General features: G+C 42.9%; 1 protein-coding gene across 2 annotated transcripts in view; it reads left to right on the forward strand.

The window, feature by feature from the left end:
• The first annotated feature begins 2,667 nt into the window (after window positions 1–2,667).
• Window positions 2,668–20,474, forward strand: part of tmem230a (transmembrane protein 230a) — a 72,480-nt gene continuing 54,673 nt past the window's right edge. Inside the window, exons 1-2 of one of the 2 annotated variants that reach the window (XM_079524545.1) lie at window positions 2,668–2,898; window positions 5,075–5,176. The gene's annotated coding sequence lies outside the window, so the exon portion shown is untranslated. The remainder of the gene's footprint in view (window positions 2,899–5,074; window positions 5,177–20,474) is intronic. The other variant, XM_079524546.1, reaches the window with a different exon arrangement.

Consider the following 20,474-nt stretch of genomic DNA (forward strand, 5'->3'; position numbering starts at 1 on the left):
AACATGAAGATTATCATCATGGCTGCTGCTTTGGCTCATTTATATTTTAAAATCACACCCGTGTGAACTGAGTGGTGCAACCCCCCCCCCTCTCTCTCTCTCTCTCTCTCTCTGTCTCTCATTAGCAGGCAGCAGTGCAGCACTATCTCTTTCTCTCTGTTTCTGGCACAACAGCGTCATTGGTACTCGTGCTCATAGTGACATAGTCACATAGGTGGGTGGGTGAACACATGGGTGAACACATAGGTGAACACATAGGTGAACACGGACATTGCTGTTCCTTGGAGTGGTTGCACCACTCAAAAATGAAATGGGAATGGTGGCAACCATTTTTCTCTAAGCAACAGTTACCTCTATGGACAACAACAGGTGTGAATTTGGGGGAAAGGTCATACAGCTTAACCACATTAACCCTGGTATCCCTATTTTGGGAATGTCATAGGTGAAAATATCAACAAAAGAAAATCTTTTTTAAATAGCAACTTTTAGTTAATCGGCTCTTCATTTTCACCATTGTACGATGGGGATCCCCATTAAAATGGTAAATGGTGCATTTATATAGCAAGGTGCTTTACAGAGATTGTGCATTACATTCACCCATTCACTGATTCACACACCCATTCATACACCGATGGCGACGGAAACCATGCAAGGCACCAACCAGCATATCAGGAGCAATTAGGGGTTCAGTGTCTTGCTCAAGGAGAGTTCAACCCTAACTCTGGGGGAACCTTGGTTCGAACTGGCAGCCACCCGGCCACTCTACCCCTGAGCCACCGCCGCCTCAAGCCCTATACGTGCTCTAACAGTGATTTTCAACCATTTTCATTTAAAGGACCCAGTTTGACATGCATTAGGCTACGGACCCCCATTTAATGGCATTTCTATCTCTGGGACCCCAATTTATATTGTAAAATCAATGTTAATTGAACTCAGAGTGTACAAATGGAACCACCATTTGTACACTCTCTGAGTTACAGACCCATAAAGGTCCATTTGGTTCCTAATTATCATTTAGCTGGGGACCCCCTGGAACTCTCTCAAGGACCCCATAGGGGTCCCCGGACCCCACTCCATAGGCCGACGGCACACTGGTTGGCAGAACGGGGACCATGTAGTTCAAGGATCCAGGGGAATTGGCAAAGATGTAGATTAGATTAGATTAGATTAGATTAGATTAGATGTCTTTATTATCCACAAGGGAAAATTGTTTTGCTCAGGTCAATGCATACATTCAGGACAATACATACAGGACAATACAATAAAACACCCAGCAAAGTACAGTACTAGTAAAAAATGTAAAGCTATTTAAAAGAAGGCTCTATGAACATCAGCCATGAACATCAGCGGCGGTGGTTCAGGGGTAGAGTGCCTGGATGGTAACCGCAATGGTTGCCAGTTCAAACCCGGGCTCCCCCAGTGTTACTGTCGAAGTGTCCTTGAGCAAGACACTGAACCCCTAATTGCTCCCGATGTGCTACTTGGTGCCTTGCATGGTTTCCGCTGCCATAGGTGTATGAATGTGTGTGTGAGTCGGTGAATGTAATGCACAATCTCTGTAAAGTGCCTTGGATAAAGGTGCTATATAAATGCACCATTTACCATATTAGAAAGAAATTGGGCCTTGTCCTTCACAGGCCATATACCACTTACAATATACTATCTATTACGGTTCTGTTCTATTTATTTAGTGGTAGGTTCTCAAACTTTTACATTTCAAGGACCTGCATAACTCTGAGTGTACAAATGGAATTGGTTTCAGAGTTACACACCTGTAAGGCGCCAGTGGCTCAGGAGGTAGAGCAGGTCGTCCAATGATCCATGGGTCGGCGGTTCGAATCCCGGCTCCTCCTGTCTACATGTCGAAGTGTCCTTGAGCAAGACACTGAACCCCAAATTGCTCCCGATGTGCTGGTTGGTACCTTGCATGGCTTCCACCGCAATCGGTGTATGAATGGGTGAATGTAATGCACAATCTATGTAAAGCGCCTTGGATAAAGGCACTACATAAATGCACCATTTACCATTTTTAATTGAAATATTTATATAACAGTTTGCAGAATTACAGTACATTTCAAGCACAAACTCAATACAAAGACTTAACTGTGAGTGGACGACCCAATTAAGCATTACACTTGTTTACAAGAGGGTCCACCATGTTCAATTCATCAAAACATTTAGAGACGTACAAATAGACACTTCTATATAGTCAAAGAACAGAACAGGAATTCATCATAGAGGTAAAAAGGGAAAAGAGACATATACAGTGAGGGGGAAAAAAATACCTAAGGATTAAGGAACCATGAGGGTACCTGGACCACACTTAAATTGTGACCCACTGATATACAGTAGCAGAGTGTTTCCAGTGAGCCAACGTGCACATTACTGTATATCAGCATACAAGCTACTGATATACTGACTCTGTAAAACCAGAATGGAAGTAAGGGAAAGCTCAAATTTATTTTCCCAGTTCAGCTCCCTGCTCACCTGTAGGTGTCACTATAGTGAAGCTAACCATTCCTGTTGTGTTATGTTGGCTTCCTGTGGAAACACAACAAATTGTTGTAACCCGTCTATATGCCATACATCAGAGCCATGGGCATCAATTCAAATTGCAGCCTGAAAACACACTTGGAGTTCATGCTCTTATACGTATGCCACATGGCTGGTGGCTACTGCACACACCTGCACTTTTATGTTTTGAAATGGCCTACTTTTGAAAATATACCATACCAGTTTAAATAAAATACATCAGCAGCATATTTCACAACAATTAACAACGTTTCATCATGAATGGGTAAATGGGCGATAAATGCAGATGGTTAAAACAAACAAACAACCTGTATCGTCGGACAAAGAACTCTGCCAGACAACTCTTCCATGCAGCTCTTCATAAGGGTATGTGTTTTTGTATGTGCCTCTTCACAGAATCTGTAGATCTTAATGACGAGCTGATCCCCAAATAGGTTTTTAATGAATGCATGATCGGGGATTAGCCGCAATTTGCAACACTAAATTTGTTTTTACATCATGGATCAGGGAGTCATGTTCAGAATACAAGTCAAATAAGTGGTCCATGACTCCATGTAATCCAGTTTAAAGGAGGAAAATGTCTGCTTTGGCAGTGATTTGTGAGTATTGTAATACTAACCAGGGTGATTGTTCAGAAATACTGACATTTGAGTAATCCTTTAAACGTGTAAAGGACTTTGTTGAATTTGTTTAGGCTCTGGGTCCATATCAACGCACTTGGACCTTCAGGTCCATTATTAGAGTAAACCCTTTTCTTACACTAGATGGCAGCAATGTGTTTGGCATTCTGTCATTCTTGTTTGCTGTACTCTTTTGCTTGTCTATAGATTTGTCTCTTGATTGATTATAATCAACTTTTTTCCAGCTAGATTTAAGCCTGTTAAAATAACATGATAAATATCCCCTATATAGGCTATACAGCACCAAGTCGACCATACCACCCATGACCAACATTTGCATTTTAAAACAAAACCTGAGACACCAGAGGCGTTTAATAACAACATGAGGCAAGGAAGGGCATTTAATAGCAACTTAAGTAATAATGAAGTTGCTTACAGTCCTGTCACAAAATAAAGGTGAAAGCCGAAAAAGAAAAGAAAACCCAAGCGATACTTCTGTCCCTCAAATGTACAGTTTGGATCTAGTCAGTGAGTGAGTGAGTGTGTGTCCGTCCTGCACTACACTTAAAATTAATATTTGCTATTTCTGTGTTGCTCTCACCATGGCAATCATTGTAAATTAGGTATATGTTCTTTTGGCAAAGTCATTTTCACTCAGTTTGTACAAGCTTTGCTCCTAATGTTTAGAATTTAAATATCAGACAATGTGTACTATCATGAAATGAAATGAAATCTATATTTACCCAGGGTATCTGGGCTAAGCTCAAGAACTTGTTTCCAGCCAGGCCCTGCTCATAGAACACATTTCATCGTAGTGGTTCAATGCCTTGTTCAAGGGCACTTCAGCGGTGGTAATTTTAACGTGTCGGACGGCTGATTCGAACTAGGAACCTTCCGGTATCAAGACCGCGCCGCTATCCGTTCGGCCACCGCTGCCACGATACAGTGTAGACTCTACACTGTATTGTGTACACATTGAGCTCTACACTGTAGAGCTTATTTTAACCAAAGACCAAAACCACTTACCCTACCTTTTAATATCATTGAAACTTTGCTCACTCGTAAATATATGAAATGACCACATGATATATGGCCACATTGTGGTGCTATAAATATAGACAATTAAAATGTGAATATTCAGCGGAAGCATCTGTAGCCTACATGCATGCCAAAAACTGCTGCTATGAAGAGTCTGCTAGGGCCAAAGCATTTCCGGGGGTCCCCAGCCAAAAACGTTGAGAACCCCTGATCTAAGTAATCATTATGACAGCCTTGCTTCCGGCGTTGTACCAGCCCATTTAAAAAAGCAGTGGTACCAGCCGCTGCTTTATTTGAGAAAAAGCTGTACTTGCACACTTGCTGTGTTTTTTTGTTGTAATGGCCTTGATATCTTGAATCAGCACTTTTAAGAGTTCTTAATGATCTTTTATGTGACTCTGGGGATTCAGCCACTCTTATTCTTTTAGATCTCACAGCGGCCTCTGACACATTGCATCATTACCTTATCTATCTATTACAGTAGATAAATGCTGTTATAAAAGCCACCTTTTTTCCAATTACGGCTTTTATCTAAGGTTAAGGTTAATGGACATGAAAAGGGGAGTCATTTGGAAGAGAGGGAGTCTCAGAGCATTTTCTTTTACCTAGATCAGTGGATCTCCATGTGAGGTTCAGTGATGTAAAGGGTTGTTACGGTCGGTTTGGTTCCATTTGTAAACTCTCTAACACTATACTGAGGATTTAGATTGGGATCCCATAAATCATATCAAACTGGGGTTCTTTGTAATTAAAATGTTTGAGAACCACTGACCGAAATGTGTGTTTCCTCCCTCGGTTGTGCTTTGAGTTTGGATGTATACAGAGTCAGACAAAGAAAGTTTAGAAAACTTTTCCAGTCCTTCTTACCCCCCTCTACCACTCAGGTGGAGGAGTGCATCGCTAATGTCTGGCTGACATCTGACAGTGCATGTCTTCTCACCACCTCGAGCTGAACCCAGACAAGACAGGGCTTCTCTTCTTCCCAGGTATGTCCTCCTGTGTCCTGTCCCGTGCAGGGTTTCACTATTTCCATAGACAACTCCCTGGTGGCTTTGGTTCCAACAGCCAAGAGCCTTGGTGTTTTAATGTCCTGGACAGTCTGCTCTCATTCAAGGCACACATTGCAGCATGCACTCGATCCTGTAATATAAGTTTGTACAGTAGGCTCCTGCCCTATGGGCCTCATGGCTACAGAAACAGGAGATAGACTCCTGCCCCTATGGGCCTCATGGCTACAGAAACAGGAGATAGACTCCTGCCCCTATGGGCCTCATGGCTACAGAAACAGGATATGGGATCCTGCCCCTATGGGCCTCATGGCTACAGAAACAGGAGATAGACTCCTGCCCTATATGGGCCTCATGGCTACAGAAACAGGAGGGCCTCATGGCTACAGAAACAGGAGATAGACTCCTGGGCCTCATGGCTACAGAAACAGGAGATAGACTCCTGGGCCTCATGGCTACAGAAACAGGAGATAGACTCCTGGGCCTCATGGCTACAGAAACAGGATATGGGCTCCTGCCCCTATTCATGGCTACAGAAACAGGAGATAGACTCCTGGGCCTCATGGCTACAGAAACAGGAGATGGGCTCCTGCCCCTATGGGCCTCATGGCTACAGAAACAGGAGATAGGCTTAATACGTTGATGCTGGCCTGCCTACAAAGCAACCAAAGGCATGGTGCACCCCCTTACCTTCAAAGCCTGATCCAACCCTACAACCGGCACTCCCATCCCAGCCTCTTCTCCCTCTGGGCTCCCAAACTGTGGAACAAACTCCCCATTGCAGTCAGAACTGCAGACTCACTCCCATAGACATATAAAGGTAGTCGCCTCTTCCGGCTCTGGAGTCTGTATCTCAACGGAAGACAACATGGAGGCAACGGGAGGCGATGGCGATGCGTGATTGGAAATGAAAATTTACATTTTTTCACTTCATTATTCAGACTGAAAGCCCTCCCCACTGCAGCAGTTTCTGGAATGGGCGTTGTCAAAGCGGCAGTCTTCGGCGATTGGTTCATACCAACCAATCAGAATAGTAGGAAAGCAGATGATGTTGTCAATCATGAGGCTATGGCTAACCCGGTTGCTAACTAAACAAACACATTCAAGGAGCGCTACTAGCATGTAAACAAAAGCGGTTTGATTTAATGAAGTATTTATTAACAGTTGGGAGAATTACAGTACATTTCAAGCACAACTCAATACAAAGACTGTTAACTGTGGATGACACCATAAAGCATTACACTTGTTTACAATAGGGTCCACCCTTTTCAATTCCAAAATAAAATATTTCGGATAAAATGGTAAAATATGTCGGATGTTGACGTCTATAAAACCTGTCGTTTCTGTAAAGAAACTATTTATCATAGGTCGATTTAATAGCCAGATTGATACGGTCGCGAGTCACTGCAGTGGGGGCAGCCATGTTTGTTGTTTGACGCTCTCGAGTCACCACACCTGAATCGCCAGGACATATTCTTTTAATGGTAGCGATTCAGGGCTGGAGCCAGGCTATGACTATGGGTTCACACTTGTTGTTTTATATTTTTAAGTTAGCAACAGTGAAAACAGCACATTATAGATAAACACTGCTCTTATTTTATATTGGCCACGTTCAGGTGTTTAGACAAATATCTTCCGTTGTGTTTATAGACAGTTGCTTCCCCTCTCAAACGAGCAATTGCCCAGTCGGGCAACCTGAAAGCAAACTCCACCTGCCCCGAACTTTACCTGCCAAGGGCAGTAACGCCTGGGTGTATATTTTCCAGGTCTATATACCGTAATACAACCAGTTTGTGCCTTGTTTGTGCATCATCATGCATCATCATCTAATATGATTTCCAATCTCATGTACAAATGCTCTCACCTCTAGCTGAGGACCCCATGGAGGCCCCTGAAGGATTCTGAGGGTCCCCGGACCCTACATTGAGAACCAGTGCTATACTGTAGCTCAATTATAGCCAGCAGTCAAATCCATTGTTTGTCTAAAAGCCTTTAAAGATAAATCACAGAGACATAAAGTTGCTTTAGTCAGCATAATTCATTGTGGGCTTGAGCATGCACTTCCCTGGAACAACTTTGTGAAGTAACAGTGATTGCTTTTTCGATCTCCGTCCCCAAGCATGCACGTTGCCTATCCGTTTCACTGAGGTCTACAACATGAAAAGGATATTGAAAAAGCAATCACTGTTACTTTCTAAAAAAACAAAACAAAAGAAAAAACGATACGATACACATTTATTGCAATGATATATAAAATATGCTGACCAAAGCAACAGTAGTGCTCTGTGACTGTCTGTTTTTGTTTGGTTTTGGGACAGAGGAGTTCTATTATTTAGATGGACCTATATTGATCCCGGAGGGACATTTTCAGTTGTCATAGCAGCACAGTCTACAGTTGGAGGCCATCGATATTGTCCTTTTCTTTTTGCTGAGGTTTGCGTGATCTGCGCAAAACCCCTTTTGGTGTTTTAAACATTATGTTATAATTTAGCTATTGAAAAATAGCAGATCTACAAGCTCATAGCGCGCCACCGAGTGGCGCGCTACGAGCTTGTAGGTCTGCTATTTTTGAAAAATCGTGAAAATCAGGCCTAAATGGGTCAAATGATAAGGGACAATATCGGTGGCACCCAACTGTACTTGCCAGCCCATATAGAGCGTCGCAGTCCTGCCCCCTACCAGGGCCCAGGAAATGATTCTCCGTTCATTTTCCTCATAGACATTTCAGAAAGTATTTATTTAAAGACGTTTACGCCGCGGACAAAGCCCACTCGAGTCGTGACAAATCATGACAACAAACACAATTTTTTGGGCCGAACAAATAATTAGAAAGAAGAAAAAAACGGCAGGTTACAACACTTTTTTTTGTTGTTTTTCTTATTTGTAATTATTTGTTTTGTCCAAAATATTGTTTGTGTTGTCATGAGTTGTCACGACTCGAGTTGGCTTTGTCCGCGGCGTAACCGTCTTTAAATAAATACTTTTTGAAATGTCTATGGGAAAAATGCATTGGGATTCATTTCCTGGGCCATGGTAGGGGGCGGGACTGCGACGCTCTATAGAGCCCCATTGTGAACCCGGACATTTTCAGTACCCTAAGGTGTTATGTTATAAATGTTGAGTATGGGTCCCCAGCATTTAGAAACTGCCGGTTGCTAACTTGCATATGTTGGGCAATTTTCATAATTGGCATAATATGTGACCATACCATTGACAACCTATATAAGGCAAAGAATTCAAAATGTCAATGCTTTAAGTAGCATGTGACGTGTCAAACTAGGGGATTTTCTAGCTCTGGTCCATAGCCTTCTACTGCTTCTACGATTCTGCCCAAGCAGTAGAAGGCTATGGACCAGAGCTAGGGATTTTCATGATTCTGAATCCATTCCAAGTATTAGTTTTGCACAAAAAACACTCCTTGGCCTAAATTTGGCCATAGCCACTTGCCCTTAATGTGCCCAAATGTGCTGACCTCATTTGTGATGACGGCTATGGCCACACGTCACATGCTACATAAAGCATAATGAAATTTAGAATTGTTTGCCTTATATGGCTTGTTAATGGTAGGTATGGTCACATATTATGGCAATTATGAAAATTGCCCAACATATGCAAGTTTAGCATACATTTCTAAAAGCAGTGGGGACCCATACTAGACATTTCTAGCATAAAACTTTAAGGTATACTCAAAATGTCCGGGTGGACTAGAATGAAAACCCAGGACAGATCTTCTTGGCACTCAGCATCAAGGGTTGGATTGGGGCTGTCCACGGCACGGAGTATACTTGTACATCAAGCTGCCTCACGCTACAGAAACAGGAGATAAGCTCCTGCCTTAATAGGCCACATGGCTCGGCAAGGATTACTTTCTCTATTCGATATGAGCGGCAGAAAGTATACTATAGGGCTAACAACACTTCTGACATTTCCAGTTGGTTAATTTGACGGCTACACTAATGCAATGGCCAGACGGGTTTCTCCCACGCAGGGAGGCCTCCTTGAAGTAAGAAGATAAGCCTGAGCTTTATTTAGTTACGCGAGTCACTCCAAAGAGTGAAAATAGCTGATCTAAAAGCTTACAATGAATTCCGAGCTTGTATAGACACATGTGCAACACCTGTGAGTATGGCCTCACTCAGACCTTTACTGCATTGCTGTATGCTTGTTGGATGAATGTTGTGTAGTGTCATGGCTGCCCCAATGCATTTCCAATGGGAGTCACATGGTTTGACACAACATTTGTGTTGTATGAGGGGGAGGGGCGCAGTCGAAACACAGCCGAAAGCCATACAACAGCTTGTAGTCCAAAATGTGGACTACAAACCATGTGACTTCCATTGGAAATGCATTGGGGCGGCCATGACACTACACAACATTCATCCAACAAGCATACAGCAATGCAGTAAAGGTCAGAGTGAGGCCTAACTATGAATCAGACAACACTATACGTGCACCTTCTGCCAGAGGTAACAGGTACGGTCGCCCCAATTTCATCTCGCCCCAGCTTTTTTCCGCCGACCTCACGCCGACAGCTCGGTGCGGTGGTTCTTGTATTCTTTATTTTGTTTTACTGAGAATAAGGTTAGAAATAAGTTTAGGGTTAGGCATAGTTTTACTGGGGTTAAGTTTAGGAATAGGGTTAGGTTTAGGCATAGTTTTACTGGGGTTAAGTTTAGGAATAGGGTTACGTTTAGGCATAGTTTTACTGAGGTTAAGGTTAGGAAGAAGGTTAGGTTTAACCGTTTAAGCATAATTTACTTAGGTTACTTTAGGAATACCAGGCCGCGCTGTTCCGCCGGCTGTACGCCCGGGGCGAGTTGGTAAAGGGGCGAGTCGTTTGGTATTCCTGCCAGAACATGGGGGCCTACTCCTTCAGTTCTACTGCGGTCTCCTGGTTTTTGGTATACTGTAATGCATACATATACATACATGGCCCCCACCACCATCACTTAATGCGGTCCGCAGGTTAATATCACAATACTGATATATTATTGATTTCAGCTAATTACTAGAATTAAAATGTTATTGTCTTTTATGTTATGTCCAATGTATTTGTATTTTGTTCATAAAGTTAACGTAACTATAACTAAATGCATTCGAAATTAAATAAAAAGGTTACTTTTCAGGATTCCAATTAAAAAATTGCAAAAAGAATATTCAGGATTTCAATTCAAATATAGCAAAAAATAGCCGATCTACAAGCTCAAGTGCGACACATTTTGAGCTTGTAGATCGGCTATTTTTGCTACGACAGTAATATGCAATTTGGCCCTCTGGAGTGAGTGTGGAAATATAGTGGCCCTCTCCATCGTCAAAGTTGCCCCTGTACACCCCTGCTGTAATGATTACCAGACAATACTTGAGACATATATCGGGGGGGGGGGGGGGGGGGGGGGAGAGAGAGAGCGAGAGAGAGAAATAATATAGAAGGGAGTTCCAGCCGCGCCTCTAGCCTATAGCAGGCCAGTCTGGTGCATCTCAGGAGCAGGACATATATATGCGAACAAGAAGGCACTGGAGCAGCTCAGACGATTTAGGCCCTTATTTTTTTTTATAACAGGGTGCAGGTAAAAAGCGACAACGTTTCGATGTGTCAATTACATCTTCGTCAGGTCATAGCCCGAGGGGGCAACACAGTAAGGCTTAAGTACACACATGGTGCAGGGGGCAGGCCCTTGGTTAACCAATGTCACACAGCCAGCAATCATTAGTTCATACATAAATAATATATCTTCACGTAAAGCCTTTAATCAACATCTCATGCTAAACACCGGTTCTTCTAGCAAGTGAGTTTATTTGTTGCGGAGTGGATCCATCAGTCACTGCAGGAAGCACGCACACACTCCAAACATTGCCCATGCACCTCCCTCCTGCCTTCCTAAGTAGTTTATAAGACTTATCTATATTAACAGTCTGTGCTTGCACTTGTATTAGCATTTTATTGATTGACTGTCAGTGTCAGCCCCAACCCAGGACCTAACCCACAGGCTTTTTCGGTCACTTGAGTCTGGCGTTACACAGTGGAGATGCTTGGGGTTCTACTTTGCTTGTGAATAATCAAATAGTATTTGCTAATGATTCTAAGCTGATTACACAAGCAGATAATGAGGCGGTTTGCAGAGTTTGTGCCACGTCAGCTTGCCCGACATTGTGGGTTGTTGGGCTTTGACAACACGTCGCTTTGTGACATCGATCAGTGTGTTCATGGTGTGTGGAATCCCTCCCTGTATCTCTTTTTCCCATCATCCCTTACTCCTTCTCTGGCCTCCCCCTCCCTCCTTGGAGACACACACACACACACACACACACACACACACACACACCACACACCACACACCACACACCACACAACACACAACACACAACACACAACACACACACACACACACACACACACACACGAAACTATATGCATATATACTATATAGTGCTATGTCTACATAAAATGCTATCTAAGTTACATAAGTTCAGCCTTTGCAATCGCCTGTAAGGTCGTTGGGCTAGGTCGAGTGCTACAGCAAGTGCTATGGGCCAAGATGGAGTCTGAAGAGGTGGGTTTTCAGACTACGGCGGAAGATTGGGAGTGAAGGTTTTTAGTGAAGGTATTTCCAGTTTCCCTGTGTTGGCTGATCTAAGTGTGCGGGAGGGTTTGTAGTAGGGATGTCCCAATAACGTTTTTTTGCTCCCGATCCGATTACGATCATTTGATTTTGAGACATGCCGTTACCGATTTTTCCCGATTCGATCCATATTTCATACATTTATGCCATGTGAGAAATGTATGTCACTCTAGTCTATTCTAGTCTGCCTTTCAATTATTCAAAGGCAAAAATATGTGACTACTTTTATTAGAACTATAGAAGGACTGTCATTGTGGATTCTTTTTTCATGTCATATGAAAGCAGGGAATCATAGCAAAAATAATGATGTATTGGGTAATTAGATTGAGTGAACTACAGCTGATGGAACTGAACTCAAAGTTAAAACTCTTGTAGAGAAAACACCATTTGCATGGCTTTGGCTATCATTCAGAGACAGTAGGCCTACTACAGGACATTATCATATAATTTCAATTTCAATTTACAATTTACAATTTAGGCATTTAGCAGACGCTCTTAATCCAGAGCGATTTACATTAAGCAAGAACAAAAAGCATGGGAATACATCACATATATAAAAAGCATTTATCAAGAAACATGCGTAAGCTAAGAATGTAACTAGAACATATCTATTGTCGCACTTTGACCCAAGACCAAGACAAGAGAGAGAGATTTGCCCGTAGGCTGTATTTTATTCAGAAGTGATATTACAAGGAAAGGCGGATAGGAGGTGAGGATTCGCCTATGCGAAACTACAACTGAAAGTTTCTATTTCTCTTCTCCTCCAGGGGCCGGGAGGTCCAGGCGGTGAAGATAGAGATTTAGTATAACAAAGGTTTTTCTTCCTGTTAGGACTCTCGGGCCGGAGGCCGAGTCAATTCCGGCAGGGTCGCAAAAGAGAAACCCTACGGATGTCTATAGTCACTGATTATTCCAGGGCAGAACGGGGGGGGGGGGGGGGGGGGTTCCTATCCGCGGTGGCGCTTGCCAGTCATCACCGTCTTTTCCTGTATTTCCTTTAGTTATTCGGTCTCTCCCGAGACCGTGTCGAGCCAGTCGAATGCCTGCGGGGGGGCGAGAGAAGCATGATTATACAGCGTCACAATATATGGCATTATTTAGAGAGGGAATTGTCTGTGAGATCTCTTACCGCCAGACGCCTATATGCGTACACACACAGAGAGGACAAGCGGTGAATGGAGGGAGGTGGCCGCTTTTATACCCAGCCCGCAGGTGTGAAGGAGTTGGCTTGATTTAGGATCGAGACCGGTACGTAGCGGTCCTCTATGATTCGTCCCAGCGGCTGTCGCGGCGCCCCGCCTCCCTCTACCTGCCTCTCTGGTGTGGAGGCGCTTACCTGGCTGACGGGCCCGTATAGAGACCCCACACTATATATAATGACACTATACATATAAGCTATACATATATATTATACTATGCTGTACTGTTATTGTGCTGTCTACATGACATGCTATAAGTCTGTTTCAAATGCTATCTAAGTCTAAAAAGTGCTGTCTAAGGGGGTATAGGGTAAGTGCTATGGGCCATGGTGGAGAGGAAAAGGTGGGTTTTCAAACTACGGCGGAAGATCGGGAGTGATGCTGCAGTTCTGATTGCAACAGGAAGTGCATTCCACAGTTTTGGGGCCAGAAGGGAGAAGAGTTTGGGACGTATGGAGCGTTGTCCCGGCCTTTTAGTGAGGGTACTTCCAGCTTCCCTGCGTTGGCTGATCTGAGTGCGCAGGAGGGTTTGTAGGGTTCAATCATGCTTGCAAGATATGGGGGAGCCATACCTTTGGTTGCTTTAAATGCCAGCATCAGAGTTTTGTATTCTGTGCGGGCAGCGACCGGGAGCCAGTGCAGGGAGCGGAGCAGGGGGGAGACATGTGAGAATTTTGGCTGGTTGAAGACCAAGCGAGCTGCGGCATTTTGGATCAGTTGGAGAGGCTTAAGTGCACATGCCGGTAGGCCAGTGAGGAGGGAGTTACAATAGTCAAGTTTTGACAAGACTGTTTTCTGGATTAGGAGCTGGGCTGATTCCTGGGTGAGGAACGGTCTAATTCGTCATATGTTATAGAGTGTGAACCTACAGGATCGAGTGACAGCTGTGATGTGAGTTTTGAACGAGAGCTGACTGTCCAGGACTACACCAAGGTTCCTGGCTGTTGGGACAGACGTTACCAGGGCGTTGTCTACGGAAATAGTTAGCTCCTGCATAGGGCAGGACTTAGCTGGGAAGAAGAGAAGCTCAGTCTTGTCTGGGTTCAGCTTGAGGTGGTTGGAGGACATCCACTGTGAGATGTCAGCCAGGCATGCAGTGATGCGCTCTTCCACCTGGGTGGCACCTGGGTGGCACTATCATGCATAGTGGGGGTTGCATTACTTTGTTTTCATCATGGGTCTATTTCACGCCTCTGTCTTTGTTGCATGATCTTTGAGTGTTTGCCACTGCTGGAACTAGTGCCCCAGGAGGATAAACATGACAGTTTTCACAAAATATAATTGTTTATACATCTTTCTTTTAGATTTACATTAGACACTATATTATTGAAATAAAAAAAGAAAATATCCGATTTATTTCTCCCGATCCCGATAATTTGAAATGACATGATCGGCTCCAATTTCCGATCACCCGATCCGATCAGGACATCCCTAGTTTGTATAGGGTTCGATCAGACGTGCAAGATATGGGGGTCATGGGAGAGGGAGGGAGCACTTTCCACTGGAAGGAGATGCCCGGGCAGACAAAGGATCAGATGGAGGGATCATATCTCCAAAATGGTCTGGGAACGCTTCAGGATCCCCCCCCAAATGAAGTTACTGATCTACAAGCCCACAACGTGTCGCAGCATGACACGTTGTGAGCTTGTAGATCGGCTATTTTCAGCATCCAACTAATTGTAAAATGACTTAGGCAGCGGTGGCCGAACGGTTTGCGAAGCGGTCTTGATACCGGAAGGTCGCCAGTTCGAATCCCCGGACCGGCACGTTAAAATTACCACCGCTGAAGTGCCCTTGAGCAAGGCATTGAACCCCAACCATGAAATGTTCAATGAGCAGGGCGTGGCTGTAAACAAGCATCTCGAGCTTAGTCCACTTACCCTGGGTAAACAAAGAACTTTACTTTGCTTTGCTTACTTATACTGGATCTCTTGTCCACTAGTCACTTCCTAACATTTCAGTCTAGTTTTTATTTGTCGACGAAATTGTCAGTATATTTAGTCTTAGTTTGTAGTCATCATAGCTTAGTTTTTATTTAGTTTCCATTTAGTTTTCGTCAGTGGAAATAGGTAGTCGACAAACATTTTTCATCTTGGTTTTAGTCGACGAAATCAACACTGCGTGTCCAAGTGAATTGTCTGTTTCTCATTCAGAGATGGTGAAAGAGCAATGAGAAGGCCAGTCTCTGAATAGCCTCGGAAACCCAGACGTTTTTATTTCCAAGGAGCAAAAAAAAAGTCTGGGACCGAGTCCACTTCAATTCACTCTCTGATGATTTCTGATCGTCTGCACCTTTGTTAAATTGATGCACACACGCACACACGTACACACGCACTCCTCTCTCTCTCTGTCGCTCTAATTAATTAGTCTCTGTTGCGCAGCTGCGTCTAGATTCTCCCGGCGGGATCAGTGATGATTCTATTGTGAAAATCGCATTGCCTTCAAAATGTAGCACATCAGTCATTCAGTCATTCGCTCACGGCCGAACATATTGGGGAAACAAAAATATGCTGGCCACATTTAAAATGTGATTTAATTTGGCCTCATCCTATTTGAAAGCCACCCAATAACCTTGTACTTCCATATTACGATGGCTTGTGTTGGCAGCTACAGACGCTGTCCATGATTGAATGGGATTTAGTCCCAATGAGCTTGTTTTTGTACATACTCTGTGGTGCAGGATCAGTGTCAAATGACCCTCCTCAGAACTTGATTACTTATGCTAATGGTTTCAGGCACAGACTTATGAGGCTGGGGGAAATGGCAAAACAAAACTTACATGACTCCCAGTAAGAGTGTAGACGGAGCGACATGAATTTAGTGTTGGTGACCAAAATGAGGTTTTGGTTCTGCTGCTGCTTTCAAGCCAATATTATTGGATGCTTGTGATGTAATCTGTCGGGTTTTCGAACAACATTGCCTGATCGGAATGCTTAATATAAGCGAAAGTCATGTCAATTTGTCATGTTACAGACAGTATGTGCATGTGATGATGACTTGGCCTTTCAGTAGTATTCAATGCTAAATTGCTAATAGCCTTCTTTGTCTGAACGGCATCAATGTTAACACATTCCATGTGAATGCATGTGATCGGGCCTTTTGCTCGGCAGCACCGCGCCTATGGAACAGCCTCCCCATGGACTTGAGAGTTCCGCAGACTATTGAATCTTTTCAAACAGGCAACGTTCCTTTTTTCTGAAGGCTTTCGTTTTGCACTTGATTTTTTTTGATAACCCTGTTTTTAACCTTATATGATTGATTATATGTTTTTAACCATTGTAGCACTCTGGTATTCCCTGTGAATAAAGTGCAATACAAATAAAAAAATCACACCCGTGTGAACTGAGTGGTGCAACTCCCCCCCCCCCCCCCCCCTCTCTCTCTCTCTCTCTCTCTCTGTCTCTCATTAGCAGGCAGCAGTGCAGCACTATCTCTCTCTCTCTGTTTCTGGCACAACAGCGCCACTTTTGGTAGTCATTGGTACTCGTGCTCATAGTGACAGTCACATAGGTGGGTGGGTGAACACATAGGTGAACACGGACATTGCTGTTCCTTGGAGTGGTTGCACCACTCAAAAAATATTATTATTATAATTATAATTATAATTATAATTATAATTATAATTATAATTATAATTATAATTATAATTATAATTATAATTATAATTATTATTATAAGATGGGTAAACTGATCTACCTCTGCAACCGGACTCACCCTCGATATCCTGTTGTTTCTTCAGTTCCCATGGGCTCTGCAGGCGTCGGCCAGATGTACGCTCTCTGCACCTCCTCCTCGGCCGTGCTCTTGGCCAACGATGCCTGCTGGACGCTTTTCCTCCTCCTCCTCCTCTTCACCCTTTTCCATCCTCTTCAATTGCGTCTCCTAATCTTGTTTCCTCCTCCTCTCAGTCTCCTGATGTTTCCACGCTATCTGCTTCTTCTTTGCCTTCACATATTGCAAAATTATCCACGTATGTTCTCAGACACTCCTACTTGTGTTAACCTGATAGAACATTATGTTGATGTGGGGGATGTTGCTAAACCCATTACTGAGTGCTTGTTATTGGGTTGAAAATACCAGAGGTCTGAGCCTGAGGTGTCATGTTGGACGGTATTGCTGTACCCTCTTATTCTAGTTGGGCTTCTCCCTGTCTCGTATAAACCTGACTCCACACATAGGCCTTGCACTGCATGTTGATTCAAGTTTCTTTATTAGGGAATGGATACAAACGGCCATTATGTCAGGTAGGAGGCTGTTGGTCAAGGACTGGAAGGCTCCATCTGCACCTGCTCCATCCTAGTTGGGACTATTGGCCGCTTACGAGCGACTGTCATACAGGCTGCTCAATAGGATGGACGACTATGACTTAAAATGGGGCTTTTACCATATGCACGTATCAGGACTCTGATTAGTTTCTGGCTCTGAGTGAGCTCTGAACAGGCTGCAACTTTAGAAAAATACACTGAAGGAATATGTCTGGAATTGGGGCTGGGGTGGATACATTATTATTGTATTTTTTAATTAATTAGTTAGTTCTTATTTTTTCCCTCAAAATATTAAGTCCTAACCTTGTGAAAAGTAAAAGTAAAGTTGTTATTGTAGTAATAGTGCAGCCACCCAAGGGGCTTAGGCACTCTTTAAGAACAGGAAACAATTTGACTTATTAAACCTTTGAAAGTGCTATCACGCTGGCCAAAACAACGTTGACACCAGCAGTGTCAACAGATTTTGCAAGAGAAACGAGCAACCAGGTCTATGAAAACAAGCCCAAAATAAGCAGACTCGGCAACACTGCACAACTCAATCTGCTGTGCTGTTTCCAATGGGAACGGACCAAACCATTGTGAGGGTGATACATAGGGTGAGCAAGTAAATCTTTCAAAAAGCTCTCCAACACAGCTTCCCTAGCTGTGTTGGCGAGCATTAAAGTGTTTAACTACATTTTGCTGTAGCTTGCTGTTAGTTAAACTACATTCATATTTGTGTGTCGCGTCAAGTAATTCCAAGTACTTTTTTGATAATTCTTTCATAGTTTAAAGTATTTAAAGTATTTAAAAGTTAATTTAGCACTTAAAAAAAAGAACTTGAACTACTTTTACTATGTAGCTGTAGTTTTACAAACTCCATTTCTCCCATGGGTGCAAATGTAGGTTGTTTTCTGCCGATGGTTGGTTGGTTATCTGGCATTTTGCAACTCTAACAGTTCCACTGACTGAGTTGCAAAAAGCTGATGTTAAGCATGTTTGAAAAACAGCTTGCACATCCACTAAAAACGGGCGCACGGGTCACGACAAACTAAGCTGTGTAGTGTGTACCTTTTTTGTTCAATTGATTTTCAAAATATAACAAAACAAATTTTAAAATGACTTATTTTTCCAAGAAGACTTGACTGAGAGCAAGTTTAAGTATGCTTGTCAACAGGCTTTTGACTAAGTGTGAAGGATGTGTTGACCTTGTCTCTCGTGCTTACGGCTGACAAGGGGTGACGCAAGGGGAGAAATTTCTTTCAGCCTCCGTTGCATAGTGCTTCTTGCGTCGATTACGTTCGACTCTGCAAGGCACTTAAGATGCAATAAGAAGAGGGTTTCCTATTCAGCTAGGAAAGGAAGCACTTGCACTTTCAGTTGGTGGTTTATACCGACTATAACCCATATAGTAAGAGAAATCTATGAAAATCTGGGAACTAAATCGTTACCAAGAAATTTCTTCACCAATGTGTTTCTAAAGGTGTCTAATAACATGTACTAAAAGTTTGAAATTCAACTCCCGTGGGAAATTGAGTTATTAGCATAATATGTGACCATACCCTTAACATCCTATATAAGGCAACATTTCATCATTCTTTAAGTAGCATGGGACATATGAAACTAGGGTGTTTTCATGATTCTGAATCCATTCCAAGCATTATTTTTGCACAAAAAACACTCCTTGGGAGGAAAACGGCCATACAAAGTGATGAGGTCAGCACATTTGGTCAAGTGGATATGGCCTAATTTAGCCCAAGGAGTGTTTTTTGTGCAAAACTAATGCTCGGAATGGATTCAGAATCATGAAAACACCCTAGTTTCATATGTCACATGCTACTTAAAGAATGATGAAATTTTTCCTTATATAGGATGTTAAGGGTATGGTCACATATTATGCTAACTCAATTTCCCACGGGAGTTGAATTTAAAACTTTTAGTACATGTTATTAGACACCTTTAGAAACACATTGGTGAAGAAATTTCTTGGTAACGATTTAGTTCCCAGATTGGTCAAATACCTGATAAAATGCCCTTACTAATTGACCTTTTTTTGCGCTCTCTTCGAAATCATAACAATAGAAAGTTTGATGTGGTGGGACTTATTTCTCCGACCATATACAGTAATTTGGAAATACCAATGGCAAAGACAATGTAGTTGTCTAATGCATCTTGGGCTTAAAACGCCCTTTAAGGTTTTCTCTGGATTCAAGGTTTCTGGGTCTTGAAAATGGAGGGAACGTGAATATTGTTGCGAGACGTCAAGAAGGGGTAACTTCAGTGTATACGTGCAGGAGGAAGGGATGTACAGGACGAGGAATATCACATTAACGGATAGCGGCGCGGTCTAGATACCGGAAGGTTCCCAGTTCGAATCAGCCGTCCGACACGTTAAAATTACCACCGCTGAAATGCCCTTGAACAAGGCATCAACCACTACGATGAAATGTGTTCTATGAGCAGGGCCTGGCTGGAAACAAGTTCTTGAGCTTAGCCCAGATACCCTGGGTAAATATAGATTTCATTTCATTTCATTTCATTTCATTTCACTTGTCAGAATGGCAGTAGTTGTTACAGGATTTAGTGCGCTCTAGCTTCGGTGCAGAGGAACGTAGGTCCACACCAAAGCCAGCGAGCGTCACAATCACAATACAAAAACAAAACCGGAAAACCAAATCTCCCTCCACAGACATGTACCCGCCCCCACATACACGTAATTCCGTTATCAAGGTGAGATTATACAAGGAATACGAGATACTCACTTATGCTGTAACAATAACTATAAGCTAATAATAAGAACAATATGAGGCATAGGAACCATCATAGCACCAGCATTACAATATATTGGGAGGTGACGGGGAAAATTCTATTCAATGTTTTCAGATAGTGGATCAGAACTGTAATAAATAAATAAAAAGATGAAACATAATCTTCATTGTCAGTACACAAGAGAGAGAAAAAGATAATTGGAATTTCTATGCATACATTTTGTTTTTGTTCTAGGGTCTGAGTGACAGACAGCCCCGGCCCCCATGTCTCTTCAGGCTAATGGCCTGTCTTCTTTGGGGTTGTTCGGGGGCGTTATATTGTTACCATTAATTTATACGATACCTGCCTCCCTGTCCTCTCTGAGGAGAGGCTCTTTATCAAGGAATTCAGGCAAGTTCAAGGTAATTAAAAAGAAGGTACGGTCATCTATGTAATTTTTTACTAT

Source organism: Electrona antarctica (genome assembly GCF_951216825.1).
Source record: "Electrona antarctica genome assembly, chromosome: 16".
Lineage (NCBI taxonomy): Eukaryota > Metazoa > Chordata > Actinopteri > Myctophiformes > Myctophidae > Electrona > Electrona antarctica.